Here is an 18,737-nt window from a genome sequence, read left to right on the forward strand (position 1 = left end):
AACCCAGGCTTCCACGCGGGGGAAGCCACGTAGCTCCCAAACCTGCCCTCCATCACCAACACCCCTCTAAGAACCACACGCCCCTGTACTGAACAAGCACTTCACACCTGCTGGAGGTGCAGGACCCCACGCTGCAGGAAGTCGCCATCTCACTCGGGAGGACCCTTCAAACACTGGACGCTCAGCATCACTTCACCTGTTTCACCCACCTCCTCCCACTAGGAGTCACCCTCTCGATCGGCATCACTTTGGGAAGGAGAACTTTTAAACATAATTTCAGTATTTAACTCTGCTCTTATACTAAATTCGATTCTGCAACTATTCTAAGAATTGCTGTGTGACTCTAAATTCTTTTACCTGGAAAAGCACTGAATGTGACCAAGTGTTGAACATGCTCAAGAAATATTTGTTCAAAGATGGATGGACAGAGGGATGGATGGATGGAGGAGTGAATGGATGAATAGATGGTTAAATGGATGGTTGTCGTTCAGTCGCTAAGTCGTGTCCGACTCTTTGCTACCTCATGGACTGCAGCACACCAGACCTCCTTGCCCCTCACCATCTCCCAGAGTTCACCCAAGTTCATGTGCATTGAACTGGTGATGCCGATTGAATGGATGGATGGATTGGTGAGTGGATGGATGGATGGATGAATCCAACACTGAGCACTGCCAGGAACGTCAGTGTCTCCTCACTTTAGGTTACAGTTCCAGGGAGGGAAGAAAGAGACGAGGGGTATGCGGATGCTCCTGACTCGGGGAGGGGGGGCACTCTCTCCTCTTGAGGTCTCCCATCATCTCCAGAAGGTCTGTGTGTAGAGTTTCACAGTACAGCCATGAGCCACAGGGCCTTGAGCTGATTGGAACTAAACAAAGCAGTCATCTCAATAAATAATAACACTGTAGGGCACCAGCCACTTGTCTAGGGCTCCAGTGGCTGCTGGAACACTTTGTTTTTACCGGAGCCTAACTGATCAGTGCAGAAACAGAAGTTATGTTCTGCAGGACAGAAAATGTGAAGAGACACCGACAGCCCCCAGGACCACTCCCCTGTGCAGGGACCAGCTCACCTGGAGCTCTGGCCTCGTTCCATGGTGACTAGCGCTGGGCAAGGGAAGCAGCCTCCGTTTGGGTGTATGATAGGAAACACACATCTGGTACCCTTCTAGGCTCCCGGCACAGCACTCTGAGAACTGTTGGAATTTCCTGAGCAACGGAAGTGTCTCTCATGCTCACAACAGGACCCTTCTGAGCAAACCCAAATTCGTGCTAATGAGGGGACTCTCGTGTGGCCCCAGGCAGCTTCAGGCCAGGCCAGGCCAGAAAAACCAAATCTGCAGTCGTCCAGGCAGAAGTGAGGGGGTCTGGTGAGTGAGCCCCTACCCGCAGAGTCTGCTCTCCCTCTAGGAGTTGGCATCAGAACTGAGTTGTCGGCCCAGCTGGTGTCAAAGATCAGAAAACTGATGGCTCATGAGGAAAACCCCTTGCTGTTAGAAATGGGGGGAAAAAACAGTCCTCTATTTCCTCTCTGAACCCAGAGACTGGGGGTGGTGTTCCAGTCACACGGAACCTGTGAGATGCTGTCCTTGAGTGGGGATTGGGGTCGGGGAATCCTGTGAGAAGCTGCTCTTGGTGGGAGGTGGGGGGTGGTTCCTGTGAGATGCTGCCCTTGGTGGGAGGTTGGGGGGGGGGGTTCTTGGGCAGGGGGCAGGGGGTGTTCTCTGTGTTCACTGGCTGCAGGCTGCACAGAAGGCTCTGCATTCCTGCCAGAGGCCGGGGGCTCCAGGTGACCTTTCCTGCAGTTGTGTCTACCCTGACTAGTTGAGTTTGACTCAGTAGATGACAGACTGGGTGGAACCAGCATGGGTTCCACAGGGAGGATGTATGTTCTGACCTGAGAATTGTGAAAGCTATTTTCAATTTGAGAGAGGAGGACATTTTAAATGCTTCTGCCAAAAACAGTAGATTTATGCCCTCTTTTCTTTAAATACAGGTAGAATGAAACCCAAAAATAAAAATGGCAATAATACAAAATATTTTTCTACGATCTTGCTTTCTGGATTTTCTCTTGGGGCTGAGTCTCCACTCAGACAAGCTGGGAACTCCTGCTCGAGAACACTGGGGCTGCTGTCCACCCCACGGAGGACCAGACCCCCGACCCCGGGCAGAGCCGTCCATCCCATGGAGGGCCAGACCCCTGACCATGGCAGAGCTGTCCACCCCACAGCTCTACCCACCTGGACGTGCTCCCCTGAGAGGCCCCAGCATCAGCAGTGCAGGAATCGCACCTGCCCCCAACCCCATCCCACCCATCCCACCAAGAGGAACGCTTGACCTGTCCCATGTCCACTCAGACACCAAAGGTCTGGGCCTTGGATGTGTGTGTGCAGCTGTCAGGGTGGTGGTGAGCAGCCTGACCACAACCACCCAGAGATCCAGGCACAGCCCCTCACACTGCGCCCCCCCTCCACTCGCTGAGAGCCGGGTGGAGGCTCCAGGGCTCCTGCGGTCCTGTTCCTTTCAGGGTCGTCACCGCCCCAGTGTACAGATTCCAGGTCAGTGTGCTCCGCCAGGTCCAACCCTGGCCAAGCAAGAAGCAGGAAGGGGCCCCCTGCCGTCCCCACCCCCACACCAGGTACCCTGGCATTAAGTGGGCATGGCTCCACTCCGCCTGCCACCCCCCCGCCCACCCTTTAGTGAAAGGAGCTCTCGACCCCAGAATCAGGAAAATCAAGACCTTCCCATATGCTCCCCAAGGGACCAGGACCAGCAGCCCAGGCTCACCGGGCCCATAGCAGCCCATCCCCGCAGAATCCTCAGACAGCGTTTCCGTCCAAGAGAGTGAGTCAAGGCCAGACGGGGATGGCGCCTGGACTCCGGCTCCTGGCCTGGCCGCCTCCCTGCAGATCTGCACCTCAACACTCCCGCCCAGCTGGGACAACCCCCCGCCGGCCAGAGCTGTCGGCGCCAGACAGCGTAGTAGGTGAAAGTCCTGGACCCTTAACAGAAAAGTCAGTCCTTGTAAATCGTCCAGGGTGTTTTTGTTAGCCCCACAGGGAGGCCGCAGCTCTGCCCCTACGAACGGGCAGCGGGACTTTCCTGGACGCTGAAGCAAGCCGCCCATACAGCCCAAGGGAAGGTTAGCCTCACAGTCCACAGAAATACAGATCGCGAGCTGTGCAAAGCCACTCCCGCTGGGCCATGCCAGGCCCTGGATAGTAATCTCCAAAACGCCAGGGAGCAGAGCATTTGATCCTCTGGTGTCCTCTGAGGACAGAGTCGGATAGATGGAGGGACGAGAGGCCACTGAGAACGTGCGGGGAGGGGTATGTTTGTTGAGATGCCCCATGGGCGGCCACACCTGGCTCCCCTGAGGGAAGAAATATGGTGCGGCTCTAGCTCTCACGCATGAAGAGGGCACGTGTGCCTGACCAGGGCTGGATTTAATCCCAGACACAAAAGGGACGGGATTCCCCCTGAATGGGAAGTGTGGTTACCCTGTGAAGAACTACCTTCATCAGCTGAGCCCCCCAGTCTGTGAGCTCTCAGCCTCACCCCTCTGGTCACTGCGGTCCTGGGTGGCCACCCATTCCGTCCTCTGATCCCACGATCGGCGAGAAGCCCGTTGGTCAAGAGGAAAGAGCCTGGATTTGTGGGTTTGTTCATTTCTGTGGTGTAAATGCCACCGTGGACCAATTCAAGCCACCAATGCTCAACCCCTGGGGACAGAGCTCCTCGGTCTCTGACAACCCACCCTCTCAAGTTGGCTCTGCCAGGCCCGGCCCACAGCTGTCTCCTGCCACATTCGGTCCCCAGCTGGCCGGATAACGACCACCACCACACCTCAGCACCACCCTACCTTCCAGTTGGACCATCTCACACCCATGCTGTCGCCACAGCCTCCTCATCAGCCCCCATAGCCTCCCTGTAGGCCTCCACAGCCTCTGTTTCCTTGTCTGTTTCCAATACGACTTTAACGTTTTAAAGCTGGAACAAGAGCATCACAGCCTTTGGCTGTAGCCCGTCTCACCAGGGTCACAGCCAGCAAGCCTCCGCCACAGCAAGCTCATGGCCACCAGGGCAGCCTTCCTGCCTCCTCCTGTGGCCCCCCAGGGACAACAGCGTGCTCCTGCCTCCGCGTTTGGGCCACGTGGTCCCAAGGCCACCTCCATGATGGACTTCCCCATGTCCCACAGGGGAACTCTCCCTGACCAGTGCCCCTCACTGGCCCCCTTCCCGGTTCATCTCTCCCGTTTTTCTCACCACCATCACCTGCATGGCTTAAGGGTCTCTTCCCACAGAAAGCAGAGTCCACGGAGGCCCAGGACTTGGTCTGCTTCGCGCACAGGAGGTCTGCAGCCTCAGGCGCCATCTGGCAAGTGGCCACCGCCCCACACTCACTCACCCCTGAACCCTGCTCCTGCAGCTCCCCCATGCGGGGAGCCACTCCCAGAGCCTTCCCAGGGCCACATTTCCTTGGGGAACTCTCTCTGCCCTGGCCACTTAGACCATCATAGCCACAACCCAGACACTGGTCATCCTGTCATAGGACCAACTCCTTCAAGCAGGAAAGGAAAATAAGGAATCTGCCCACATGTGCCCCTGGGAGAAAGAACCCTCGTGAGCCCAAGGGCCAGCTGCTCCCAGCTGGAAAGGCAGGAGAAAAGGGTCATCTTCCTTTCAGCAAAGGCCTATTCACAAAGCAAAGAGCCACGCCAGCCAGGCCATGCTGAAAGGCTTCCTCGCCACTGTCGGGGCCTGGACACAGGGAGCGTGCATGGGTGGACGTGCAGACCTGCTGCTTTACTGTCATCCTCATCTCTGGCCACCCCAGCAGCTCCAAGCCTTCTAACACAGCTGGACCAATACGAGTGTTATCTCTCCCACACAAATGACTGCTTCCAGTAGTAACTCCAGGTGTTCCTGTGTACAGGGATAAGATCAAATACTAAAACTGTGTAACACTGCAGAAAGGTGTAACACTCAAGAAATACTTCTAAAAATTATCAGAAAAATTAATTCAAGCCCCGGCCCATGCCACCCCTGCAACCAGCCAGGGAAACCGCAATCTTCCCTGAACACGCCGCCTCTGTCTCAAAGGAACGTGTTTCCAAAAGACTGGTCCGTCCACAAGTTATTCCTTCTAAGGCTTCCCTTGGGGCAGGTGCCTCCCGCAGTTGTGTGACGTCAGTTGTGGCTTCGCAGCCTCCCCCTTCACTTCACGCACCCCGGGACGGGTCCACGACCCCGCGGGGACACCGAGCACCCTGCCTCCCGGGTTCGGAGTCCCGGGTCCGGAGGAAGAGCCAGCCCTGTCCTTTCCTAACTCTCTCCCTGTGGTTCCTTCCCGCAAAGGGGAAACTGGTGGCAGGACTCCAAAGCGCAGGTGTGGCCTCAGGGCGCAAGCGGCAGGTGAGGCGCGGTGCGCGTGCAGGTGCAGGTGCGGGGCGCGCGGGCAGGTGAGGGGCGGGGCGCGGGCAAGTGCGGGGGCGCGCAGGGCGCGTGAGCCCAACGCTCGGTCCACTGGCAATCTATTCGTGGAGCCGCGCGGGAAGCGCTCTAGCCCCGCCCCGCTCCCTCCTCGCCGGCCCGCGGCCAGCAGCGCAGCCGCTGGAGGCAGGGAAATCTGGCGGCCCCGGGCGTTAGCCACTCTGATAGACACACGTTTTCTGTACGAGGAGCAGGGGAAAAAATCGCGGAAACGCTGCGTGAAGTCTAGCAAACGCCTCGATGGCTAGAAAAGGGGCTGCGGGCGGTCGGTGCTCCGAGTCTCGAGCTGCTGGGCAGGTTTGGGTTTTAGTCCAACTCCTGTTTGCAGAACAGCTTCGCGACCGCGAGCCCGGAATGCAGCGGGTGGGCGGGCAGGTGCGCGCGGGGCAGGGGGTTGGGGGCGGCAAAAGCAGACCCCAGGCGCGCGGATGAAGGGTCAGCTCCACAGTCCACAGGCCTGCGCGCTGAGTTCCTCCCCCCAGCTCAGCGCGACCTTCAAGGTCCTTCAGCTCAGCACAAGGACCAGCATCTCCACAAGCAGCTTCGATGTGAGCCAAGGACCGCGCCTCTTGCGCTGGAACAGAGTGACAGCACTGAGCGAAGACGCGGAAGTAAATCCGAGCCTTAGGACATGCTTCACGGCGTTTGCTTTTGCAAAGACATTTATTACTTGGGGTGACAGGAAGTTTACATGCATATGCCCAGTTACCACAGAGGGTGTTCTTGATATTAATACTTCTCTGTATGGATAAGAATATTAGTAACATAGTCACAATTCAAACATAGAAAGTCAAGAAATGTAGAAAGCTCATTTTTTAGAAAATAAAATATTTTAGAAATTTTTTTAGGAAACTTGCTTATGTGACTTATGGATACTTGGAGCAGTATACTATGAAATTCCTGTGTCCATATACCGCGGAGTGATGTCCCAAGAAAGTGCCGGTCTGCAACTGTGAACTGACCTGCTTGTGCTTGAATCTAAATAGTGTCCTGGAGTCTGAGTTTCCCTGATCTCAGGGGCTGCTAGTCTTTAGGAAAGAGAGCCCCTGGGAAGTATAACCACCATCCCACGTACACCTGTGATCTGCAGTGTCCAACTTCCAGAGTCCCTGGACCATTTTTCAAATCACTCTGAGAACTATTACTGCTGTGTGTCCTAGTTACATGCCTGCCAGTAATGAGCACATCACACTATTACATAACAAGGCATCAAGAATATGTCCTTATTTAAGGGAGAAAAAAGACAGGAATAGGACTTCCCTGGTGGTACAGTAGATAAGAATCTATCTGCCAATGCAGGGGATACGGATTTGATTCCTGATCTGGGAAGATCCGACATGCCATGGGACAACTAAGACTGTGTGCCACAACTCCTGAGCTGGCATGCCCTAGAGCTGGTGCTCCGCAACAAGAGAAACCACTGCAATGAGAAGCTCATGCACCACAACTAGAGAGTCGCCCCACTCGCCACAACTCGAGAAAGCCTGCGCAGCAATGAAGACCCAGGGCAACCAAAAGTAAAATAAATATAAATAAATTATTTTTAAAGAAAAGAAATTTCAAAGACAAAAAGAACTAAGAAAAACCCGGCTGAGTGAAGACAGGACCAGTAAAAAGTTTCCACCTCAGTCCTTCCCCTGAGATGACCAGTGAGTCAAGGAGACAGGCTACCCCATGCCCCCTGACCAGCGTCTTTGAGACGGAGACCAACTGTGCCCACTCCTTCTGTCGCCCTGGGGCAGAGAGGCCACTGGGTGTGCATTTGTTTCCCCATGGGGCAAAGTTGGCCAGCGTCATCTCAGGACACAGTACCCAAGAGAGCCTGCAGGGGAGGCGGGCAGCCAGACTCCTCTCCAAGAGGGAATCAAATGGGCAGAAGGGAAGCCGCACAGTCCAATCCACAGGGGGGCATTGCCCACCAGGCCCTCTGAGGAGGAGAGGGGCCAGTCCCCCACTTTTCCCAGTCCTCTGCACAGCCCATGCCATGTCCTGGAACACTGACTCAGGAATGACTCAGAGAAGATTTCCCACTGAGTGAATCAGCGGCCTCAGGCCCTGCCTGTGCACCCTGGGTGCTCCTGGGAGGTCTTCCTTACATTCCTGGCCAGGCCTGGTCCTGCTTCGCTCATGAGATCACAGCCCAGGGCGTGGGCTGTCTCCCCACCTATCCCACCGAGGGGACCCAGAGCCTGCCTGCTACACATCCATGTGCGCTTGGGTTCCTGTCTCCTCCTGCCGATCAGGCAGCTGGGAGACCCTCCCCTTCTGTCCCCAGTGACCATGCCCCGCCCCCGGACCCTCCTGCACCTGCAAGGCCCATGTGCCTAGAGCGTGCTCCACTTGTTCACCCTGTGGCCCAAGGGTCTGGCCCAGAGGCAGGCTGGACGCTAGGCTGGGTGGCCCTGACTCCAACCGGGGGAGAGTTTCAAACAGGGAAACTGATCAGGGACCCATCTGCCCGGCCGGTCCTCACTCCCCTTCCTTCTGAGGGAAAAGGTCAGAGAGGCCTTTAAAGCCCCCATCCCACCCCGTCCCCCCTCCCCAGCCCAGCAAACATCAGCCCCTCCTGGCAGGACAGGAACAGGAGAGCTTCAACCTCTTGAAACCTCACAACAAAACACTCTGAACTAAGCGACGGCCTTTCCGGGACAAAGTCGATTTTCTTCAACAACGTGTCCCTGGACCAGGTTGTGAGCAGCCTAAACAGAAGTGGGGCGGGTGGGGCAGGTGGGGCGGGCAGCTCACAGGGCACTCCAGGATCCCTCCTGACTTGACGTGTTATGTAAATCCAAGTGCATTATCATTAATCTCAGTGTAGATTCATCTTTCTCTTCAGCCACCAGGTTAGTTTAATGATGCAGCTGCTGTGAGCCATGGAGAGACACTGAACTCAGGCCCCAGAGGAGAAGGGCTCCCCAGGTGGCCTGGGGCTACTCACATCCTGAGCCAAGACCAGCCTTCACTCTGGGAACAGATAAATATAGGCTGTGTAACTGTCCGGAGCCCTGAAATTTTCTAGAGTGCAGCTTGGGTGGTCAGGTGATGACTAGCATTATTCTCTTACCACTCTCTGACTTTCTGGGTTTTGTTTAAAACTTTATCTATGCATGATTTTAATTGTTCAAGTTCTAACTGGCATCAAGCATCTCAAGCATTTTGTTGTCCAGCACCTCCTTCCCATCACAGCCACCTGCTTTGACTGCTCTGTACATATCCACATGCACACACATGTATACACACAGGCACATGTTCACACACAGGCACATGCACACATGTGTGCATTTACACAAGCAAACACATATGCAGATATTCACACACAAGCACGTGTACACGTGTGTAAGCACGCAAACACAGATGCACTTATGTACACATTCTCACATAGACACACACACCTGCTCACACACAGGGAAATGTATCTTTTGGGTTACAAAAATAAGAGGAGTGGGAAATGTCAGAAACTGTTGAGGCAAAGAGGTTCAGAGAAAAAAACCTCTTGTCAAATCACGGTGGCTCGCCAGGAAGTGGTGGCCTGCCTGGTGCATGGGATGCGCACAGCCATATGTGGGTTCAGAGCCCCAAGGGCAGCCCTGAGTCCCCGAGTATCTCACTGGGAGGACCCAGTGCAGCACCGCCTGCGTGGGACTTACTCGATGTGTTCGCAGGACGCCTTTTCCTCCTCCTCGCCTGCAGTCAAGAGTTTTCCAGAAGATTCTCCACCCAGAAGAGGGGTCTCCCTGTCTCCTTGACCCTCCACATCTGTGCAGCCTGATTCTCTCTGGGTGTCCGTATAAAACCAACATCAGCCGCCCCAGACCTTCCAGTAACTCACTCACTAGCTGAGCTGCCCTGGACTCAAGGCGCCTCATGGCTCTCCCTGGCAGCCACACCACCCACACCTTGGCTGCACCACCAGCCCCGCCAGGGTCTCTTGGAGTTCCTGGTTGAGACCAGAAGCCTCTCAGAGTGCTGCTGCCTCATCTGCACAAATCAGACAGCAGTGGGCAGCATGTGGCCAGCGCTGAACTTCCCCCACTGACTGACCTGCAGGTCAGCTCATGGCTTCTATGGGGAGTCTAAGTATTCCTTCAAGTTTTAGGCATAAGCCCACTTCTAGGGAAATAATCCTTTACTCATAACACTGTGTGGGAAAGTCAGATCTGATGACATCACTTCCTCTGACACATCTTCTTCCAAGAAGAGCAGAGCTGCCTTGGGGACAAGTGGCACTTTCTCATTCCTTATTCTTGGACTGTCTGAGTCCTGGGGGGTGCTTTCAGGGAAGATGGTGGTAATGACAATCGAGACAGAGAGGGTGGGGATTAAAGCAATGATGAAATGGAAATGGACAAAGAGACCATGTGTTACACCTTCCAGCTCATGCTGCTGTCCCAGGACAGAATTAAAAAAGCCAGATTTGGAGGCTGAGTAACCTCAATGCACAACCCACATGACCCCCAGCTTCAGAAGAAATTCTAAGTGACGAGAGATGTTGTTGAAATGGCCGTCATCATCACCACCCTTATCATTACTAATCTTCCACTCAGTTTCCCTCCATTCAGCAATTTTTTATACTTTTTATTGGAATATAATTGTTTTACAATGTTGCGTTGGTTTCTGCCATACAACGACGTGAATCAACCATACCTATACATATACCTCCTGCCTCTTGAACCTCCCTCCCAGCCCATCCCAACCCTCTAGATCATCACAGAGCATTGAGCTAAGCCCTCGCGCTGTAGAGCATCTTCCCACTAGCTATGTATTTTAAACACGGTAACATATATATGTCGGGGGCGGAAAAATTGAGAGAGTAGCATATGGCAATGTTTAAATGCAACTTTGAACTGCAGTTTTTCTCTGTTTCAAAGAATGTATTTGTGTTGTGCTTCCACATGGAGAAGCTTTATTATATAAGCCAACTGAAGTTTCTGAGGGTGTCACAGGCTGACGTTGAGACTTGTTCCTGGGAAACTGGTCCAGCCTCGGGTGGACGGTCAGCTCTGGACACTCCAGTCACCTGAAGACCTGACGGGCGACAGGGAGCTGACAGGAGCCATCAGAGCAGCATGCCTGGACCCGCTTGTGCTTCCCTTTGAAGTTTTAGACATAGTACATGTCAGATAGTTCCCTGATAGGACCTCATTTCTTAAAAGCATGCAGGGTAGTCACAGGAGAAAAAGTTTCAGAGTTTCAAAGATAGACATGCTATTGCATGCAGGTCCACTCCTTTCATGAGTCGGGGGCTATCAACTTCAGAATTATCTTTTATTGACACAAGGCCGCTCTCAGCGGCTCCCGGTTGGCCGCGTACACTCCCCTGCTCCCCCTTCCTAGGAGGTCCCCTTGGAAAATGTGACGCTCTTACCTTCATGCCTGAAGCCCCTCAATGAGGCCAGTGTTTCATACCCGGCTCCCTCAGCGGGATAACGGTGCGAGGTGTGAGGCTCAGCCAGCACCACCAGGGACGCTCGTCCATCAGAGGGCTCCCTCTGCTGGCGACCGACGCCAGGAGCCCACAGATGCCGACAAAGCACAGGGAAGCTTTCATGGAAATCAACCAAACACAACGTCTCTGAAACCGTCAAAACTTGGAGAGTTGGGGAGCTGCTTTCTCATCCTTAGACATCTCCATCCCACTGATGCTGAGAAGACCTGCATTCTGGGATTAGAGATGCCGGCTCCAACAGTTGGGGCCCAGTGGTGACCCTGGAGTCCCCAGGACCACACGGGATGTGGAGGGAAGGTTGTCCACGTGCCATGGGTTGTGTGGTGGCTGAGACCCCGGAGCGTGGGGGCCTACCTGCTGCAGTCCCCCTCTGTCCTGGAAGGAGACCCCACCCCATCGCTGAGATTACTCACAGGGACTCCCGCACAAAGAAGTGGCCCAGCTGGAGCCTGGTTCTTCGTGTCCCAGCCAGACCCACAGAAGCTCAAAACCCATGGAGAGCATCTTCCCCAGTGCAGATGGGTTGTTACTCTCATCACTAAAGTTCCAGTTTCACTAAAGTCCCTACCAAATTTCTTCTAATGTTTTGTAGGTGCTTTCCTTTTTTACACTATTTGTTAAACTATTTAGTTCTCCTTAAATACTTTATTTAACACTTCTCTTTAGTTCTCTTGAAATAAATGCTTCACTCCTTTTTGTCGAGTACTATCTGGTCCCTTTGGTCAATGATGAGTGAGGACTAATATTTTACAAAGTGTGAAGACTGAAAAGATAAGATAAAATGACCAGCATTGAGGTTCCTTATCTATACATGAGTACTTTTCAGAGTAACTTTCGAAATACTCAGGGCTATAGAATTTTAAAGATGGTACAGTATTCCAGAATGGTAGAAATCCACAGATAAGCCCTGAAACTTACAGCATCACAGAATTTAGAGCCTTGGGATTATAAACCAGTTCTTAAAGTTTGACAGCTGGCTTCTACATCCTTGTTTTAGCATTAGTCAAAAATCACGTACCACCAGCTTTACATCAAGAAATGGTCCAGGTGCCACTGTTGTATAAATGTGTCTCCCCTGTGCGCACAGGGCTCACCTACTTCCCCAGTGTTTCCCCACCTCCCTCTGCTCTGTACCTTGCGGGGACTGTGAGGTTGGGTAGAGAAGAGGTTCCGTGCTGAGGCACTGAGAAGCAGAGGTCAGGCAACGGATGGAGACTGGGCCGGGAAACTGGGTTGCATCTGCACCCAGCCGCTCCCACAGCTACTTTGCCCCATGCTCCGTCCACAGAGGCGCTGGCCAGAAACAGAAAGCCTTACTCAGACTTACTTAAGTGGCAAGGAATTTATAGGCTCTCTGACCAAGCAGCCCAGGGAGGGTCAGTTCAGTGCAGCCCGGAGAAGGCCCCCTCTGCTTCCTGCCTTGATACAGTAAAGCACCCTTGACCCCCACACACCCATCACCCCCCACTTAGCCACCAAGCGACATTCCTGAGCCCACCCTGCAGACCAACCACATCGAGCTCTTCCGCCGGGCTTCACAGCATGGAGCGGCGTGGTGTCCACTCACAGGCACTCCAGAGAATGTGCACCACTCAGCACTCACCCCTCAGGGAGCTTGTCCACCTCCAGGTAGGGAGTAAGCACCAGATTGACCCCACAACCTTCCATCCACAAGTGCTATGGCTGTGTGCCTTTCACAGATGAGGAAACCAGGGCTCAGGCCAAAGAACTTGTCTGAAGCCACATCACTTGGAGGACCGACACCCTTGACTTAAGCAGACTGGCTGACCCAGTGCCCACACACCCATCTCTGACCCAAGGCCACATCCCATGTCCCCTCCTGGGAAGGCACAACCACCTGAGGATGGGAGCATCTGCAGAAAAGGCACCACCCTGCTTAACCGGATATGTTCCAAACTCACGGTGCCACCGGGCTCTGTTTTCTGGCAGCTTTGGGGTTCACTACTGGGTTCACTTTTCTGGCTTCAATGATAAACTTCATCACAGGATGTTGCAATGAAATTCATGGTGGTTAAGTTCCTTTCCTCAGAGAAGCTTCATTTTCATCTCTAGCTTCACTTTGGCTACAAGTTCTCTGAGGCCCAGTCTCCTGGTCCATTTACACTGGCCCAGCTCCCTACAGACTGTGGTCAGGGATGCACTCACCTGTCCGAGCACCTCTCCTGCTGAAGACGTGGTGCTGCTAAGACAAAAATAGCAGTGCTAACCCTTCAGTCCCCAATCTTCTTAGGAAATGCACAGGAGTTCTCACTGAGTGCTTGGTAAATAAACAGCCTTGTGCCAACAGACGGACCCGAGGGAGAGGAAAAGTCCCTGCATCATCAGGCAGCTAGGGCCTGGCCAGGAAGGTGTGCAGCGCATCCCAGCCCTAGGGTTAGTTTCCACATGGGGATCACACTCTCCACGGCCAAGCCCTCCATCCCCACCCGCCACCCCCACGCCCATCCTGGGCGAGACTGAACCACTTCCTCGTGCTTTTGAACATGTCTCATTCACAGGCTCAACCAGCAGCCCACCCCTGCCTCCCAGGTCACCGACAGCCCTGGGATGACTCTCCAGGGGCCTGGGAATCAGCTGGTGAACCACTAGACATCCACGCGGAGCCCTCCTGGACCAGCTGACCTCAGACACATGAGTAAGCCATGCCAAGACCAGCCTAGCTGGACCCCCACCTAGAAGATGGTGATCAGTGATGAATGGTGCTTGGTTTAAGCCAGTACATCTGGAGGCTGTTTGCATAGTTGTATGTATAAAGCTTTAAACTAATAGATTTTCAGAATTCAATAATATTAACACTACTTTTTCCCATCGTAGCAATTTAAAAATATAGATTCTCATCTAACATGCAAATCTGAAATCTACAAAAGCACAATGGCCTTGTCTTTGCATGTCTTATAGCTATAAGAGACCATATTATTTGATCTAAATAGCCAACAAGCTCTTTCCATTCAGCTGTGGCAGACCTCCTGGGCCATCCCATTTCATGTTGAAGGCTGGAAGCCATGGGGGGTGAAAGCGGACAAGAGAGCTGGTGAGCACAGCAGGTATTTTCATCACAGAAGTATGTGGGATGGGACTGGATGGTACCAGGAGGACTTAGCAATCTGGGATGGAGCATGGGACCACTTCCTGACACCTCCCTCCTTTGGGGTTCCTCTAGCCTGGAGTCAGAGGCTCCGAGCGTCATCAGGGACATGCCTCCCGGTCCCGCCTCCTGCCTCTGCTCACATGAGCCGGGGCACTGTGTCGAGTGTGGTAGGTCCTGTTTCTCTCAGAACACATGTCCCCAGGACCTCTCTCTCTCGCAGCCTGATGTTGACACACAGCTGTGCAAACAAGCTCCTGTTCCCGTCTTGGCTGATCAGAAAGGCACATTCAGAGATGTCCCACTGAGGCCCACACAGCAGGACCCAAGAAACCACAAGAAAGGATCCAGCACCGAGTACACACAGCAGAGAGTGCAGACCGTCCACCTAAGGGCCTTCTCTTGTTTTTTATCCACATAATCCCATTTCACCAGGGGCAGCAACACATCCCGTGCCCAGCTGCAAACCCTCCGTGCCCCCAGCCACTCTCATAGCAGGTGCAGCCATGAGACACAAGTCCTCTGTGTGGCCACGTCTGTGAGATTGGGTGGTGCCCCCATCCCCGGTAGAACCCAGTCCTAACCGACACACAGCAAGGACTGCCACCTCCACACACACCCCTCAACCTAAACCGTAAGGCACGTGATAAAAGAAGATGCTGGAACATGATTTAACACGGTCTCTCACGTGTCATGGCAAACAGTGACACACGCAGAGCAGCAGAGAAGGGAACACTAGGTCTACACGCTGGCTTGTCCACGGTCTAATATTCTTCTAAGACCAAGCCATAACATCCCATAATGCAAGGTCATTTCCAAACTCAGATCTTATTTGCAAAAGAAACGTAGAATCTTGAACTTGAATAAATGTCTTTGCTCATCTGAAGGTCAACCCAACATCAAGAGCCAAATATAAACAGACTCCAACCTTCCTATTGATTTAGGGGTGTGGAGCAAAGGTGCCCAGTGCAGCCAATTCACTCCATAAACACGACTGAGCACCTATTCTGGGCCAGACCATGGCCAGGCTCAGGAACACCAGAGGAACTTGTGGCTCCAGAAAGCTTTATTCCATGTCACCAGCGAGCAGAGCCAGCTTGGATGGGGGCCTTCAGACGTCTACCTGCCAAGAGTAAGTCTTCTGGCTGGTAAAGTGTCCCAGTGGAGTAGGTGGTAGTTTGAAGCAGTGTTTGTCGTGGGGCTGATGGATCCGTGGCTTTTAAAATAATCTGTGTTTCTAATGTTATTCTAACCAGCTCTTAGTCTTCCTTTTATGAATCTGAACTCCGAAATCTGTCCAGGGTTTGGATCCAAAAATAGTTTCCATTTCTATCCCTCGTCAGAAACAACAGACGAATGGAAAAGTTGGGTCCGAGGGCCCATTACAAGAGACGTCAGTAGGTGCCCTGTCTTCACACCACTTCCTGTCTCTTGGGAAATCTGGCGACACTTCATCACACGCGGGCACTCACTCCCCGTTTTCCTCTGTGTACTTTACAGCAGCATCTGTCTCTATGGTGATCCCTGAGCACGGAGCCGCCCACCCGCCCGCCAGGACCCGCGTGCCTTTGAGAGGCTCGAGTTCACTCTCCTTACGAGGTGGCACAGGAAATCCACTAATGCGTCTCTTCCAGCAACAGCCACTTAAGCCCATCTCTGCTTGATGATGTGAACTGTGAAATCGCTGTGCTCAGAAGACAGGCCCTGCCCTTCCTGGAGCCTGCCGGCCTGGGCTCCCTGCTCCAGAAAGTCACCACCCTGTGCAGCAGCTTTTTATGTTCACTTTTGTCCACCTTGGCCGTCCAGATGAAATTCAATGCAAGTGACCCAGAATAACCCAACATAAATCAAGTCTGTGCAAACTAAGTGCCTCCAGCAAGAGGCCCTCGGCGCAGCAGGCAGCCAGGAGGGAATCCGGTCCTCTCTGGAGGTGACCCCCTTGGGGCAAATTTGCACACAAAGGCCCGGACTCTCTGCCTTGCACTTGCAATTTATACTATTTGGCAAAGACACTTAAATGTTAATAACACGTCTCTTGCTTCTGGGAAGACAGTGTCGGTGTACTTTCCTCTCCTGCCCCCACGCAGTACGTCGGAAACACTGGCCGTGAAACCCTGAGAAGTGAGAGGAGAGGCCAGACTGGCCGGCGACCTTGGGACCTGAGGGAGCACCACGCCTCATCCCTGGGTTTCTTTCTGCCTTGAACGTCACAGACTTGGAGCTGAAGAACCCAGTAACCTGGAAATGCTGACTGGCACGGATAAAGAAACCCCTGCAGAAGCAGCTCTTTCTGGGCAAAGGACCAGACAAAGGGCAGCCCATCCAGAAAGAGAACTCTTAGGAAACAACCACTGTGCTCCGGCCAAGCACCACAGGCAAAGCCAGGGTCCCTCCCCAGCACCATGCCTGGGAAGGCTGAGACAGGAGCCTACACATCCCCACCCAGGTCCCCGGCCCCCAGGGTGGTATCAGTGGAGATTACACGGGAGCCTAGATGGCCAACCCAATGTGGACTGTAGCCCTAGGGACCTTCCCTCTACCATCTGGGTGGTGCCAGGGGAGGCCTAGGGGACAACAGGACTTTCACCACAGCCCAGCCAGTGATGGGGCTGCCCTGCCATGGCATCAGTGAAGGGCATGAGAGGGCACTCCCACCTCTTATAGCCAGAGATGTACCCATGGAGGCCCAGGGGAGTTGGGCCTCTCCCAGAGCAACAAAGGATGCACCTCGGTGTGAAGAGAGACCGAGTGGGGATCCAGGACTTCACCCCACCTGGCAGCAATGAGAAAGCACCCTCCTGGCCCCGCTGGACCAGTGTTAGAGGAAACACGCAAAAACCAAAGGGCTCAGAACATAATAACCAGGGTTCAGGCCCCAGTCTAAATTCACTCATCACACCAACAACCAGGAGGATCTCAAATTGACTGAAGAAAGTCAATCTACAGATGCCAACACTGAGATGACCCTCGTGCGAATGATCTGACAAAGACTTTAAAGCAACCAACACAGAAATACTCCAGTGAGCAAATAAAAACATGCTTGAAACAATTAAAAATAGAGCCTTAGCAAAGAGAGAAAGTCACTGAAAGGAACAGAGGAAACAAAAACCAAATGGAAATTTTAGAACTGAAAACTATGACTGAAATTAAACTTAGTGAACATGCTCAATGTAGGATGGAAGGAACAGAGGAAAGAATCAGTGAACTAGAGAACAGATAAAGGAATTTATCCAATCTGAACAACAGAGAAAACAGACTGAAACAAGGTAATACCCATAGCTTTCAATTCAGTTCAGTTCAGTCGCTCAGTCGTGTCCAACTCTTTGCGACCCCATGGACGGCAGCACGCCAGGCTTCTCTGTCCATCACGAACTCCTGAAGATTTCTCAAACTCATGTCCATCGAGTCGGTGATGCCATATAACCTTCTCATCCTCTGTCATCCCCTTCTCCTCCTGCCTTCAATCTTTCCCAGCATCAGGGTCTTTTCTAATGATTCAGCTCTTCATGTCAGGTGGCCAAAGTATTGGAGTTTCAGCTTCAGTATCAGTCCTTCCAATGAATATTCAGGATTGATTTCCTTTAGGATTGACTGGTTTGATCTCCCTGCAGTCCAGGGGACTCTCAAAAGTCTTCTCCAATACCACAGTTCAAAAGCATCAGTTCTTCAGTGCTCAGACTGTAGCAAAAAATTTAACATTTGTGTCACAGGAATCTCAGAAGCAGAGAAGAAAGTTGAGGGGAGGGCCCTGAAAATACCCGGAGGAAATAGCTGAGAACATCTTAAATTTCGCAGAATACATAGATTCAAGAATTAAGGGAATCCCGATCCCTGGGTCAGGAAGATCTCCTGGAGGACGGCATGGCAACCCACTCCAGTATTCTTGCCTGGAGAATCCCACGGACAGAGGATCCTGGTGGGCTTCAGTTCATGGGGTCACTAAGAGTCAGACATGACTGAAGTGACTAAACACACACACAAACAAGATAAACCCAAAGAAATCAAGACAAAGACATCTCATAATTAAATTTCTGAAATCTAAGTCCAAGGAAACTCTTGAAAGAATCCAGGAAAAGAAAAAAAAAAAAACCCTCATCAATAATGGGAAGTAACCCAAATGATCATGATTTCTCCTCAGAAACCAAGAGAACAAGAGGAAGTGGCTCAACACAATTCAAGAGTTGAAAGAAAAAAGAACAAATGGAATTTATCATCTGTTGAAACATCCTTGAGGAGTGAAAGGGAAACCAAAGACCCTCAGATGAAGGAAAAGGTGTCATCCATAGACCTGCCCTGAAAGATTGGCTAAAGGAATTCCTCTGGACAGAAAGAAAACTATAAAAGAAGGAATCTTGGGACATTGGGAAGGAAGAAAGAACACAGTAAGCACAAATGTGGGAACACACACCAAACTTTTTTTCTCTTGAGTGTATTATATTATATTATACTATGCAGTTGGAGCCAAAATTACAGCAGTCTGGTGCGGTTCTAAATGTATGCAGAGGAAATGTTTAAGATAATTGTGTTATAAAAATGGGAAGATGAAGGGACTGGAAGTAAACTCCTACAAGTCATTCCACTGGCAGAACAACAGGGGTACCCTTGACTGGGTGGTCTGCCGCCACCAGGGGCCACCAGCTCGGAGCCCCCAGGCTCCGAGGCACCCACAGCTCATCCCAAGGGCTCCTCTCATTGT

The sequence above is a fragment of the Muntiacus reevesi genome, chromosome 12 (genome assembly GCF_963930625.1).
Source record: "Muntiacus reevesi chromosome 12, mMunRee1.1, whole genome shotgun sequence".
Classification (NCBI taxonomy): domain Eukaryota; kingdom Metazoa; phylum Chordata; class Mammalia; order Artiodactyla; family Cervidae; genus Muntiacus; species Muntiacus reevesi.